Below are 349 nucleotides of genomic sequence, written 5' to 3' on the forward strand. Positions count from 1 at the left end.
CCCCAACGGCTACGATGGCTGCCTCGACCCTTGACGTAGCTTCGGGGATCTGAGGGAAGGGGGGGGGGGGGCGAACACAACGAATGAAGTAAATGGGGCAGTGGCGTAGATGGGATAATGGTGTAGTGGATGGGGCAGCGGTGTAGTGAATGGAGCAGTGGTGTAGTGGATGGGGCAGCGGTGTAGTGGATGAGACAGTGGTGTAGTGGGTGGGGCAGCGGTGTAGTGGATGAGGCAGCGGTGTAGTGGAAGGGGCAGTGGTGTAGTGGATGGGGCAGTGGTGTAGTGGATGAGGCTGTGGTGTAGTGGATGGGTAAGTGATGTTAAAATTTATTATTTTTACATATTT

Source organism: Penaeus monodon, chromosome 30 (genome assembly GCF_015228065.2).
Source record: "Penaeus monodon isolate SGIC_2016 chromosome 30, NSTDA_Pmon_1, whole genome shotgun sequence".
Classification (NCBI taxonomy): Eukaryota; Metazoa; Arthropoda; class Malacostraca; order Decapoda; family Penaeidae; genus Penaeus; species Penaeus monodon.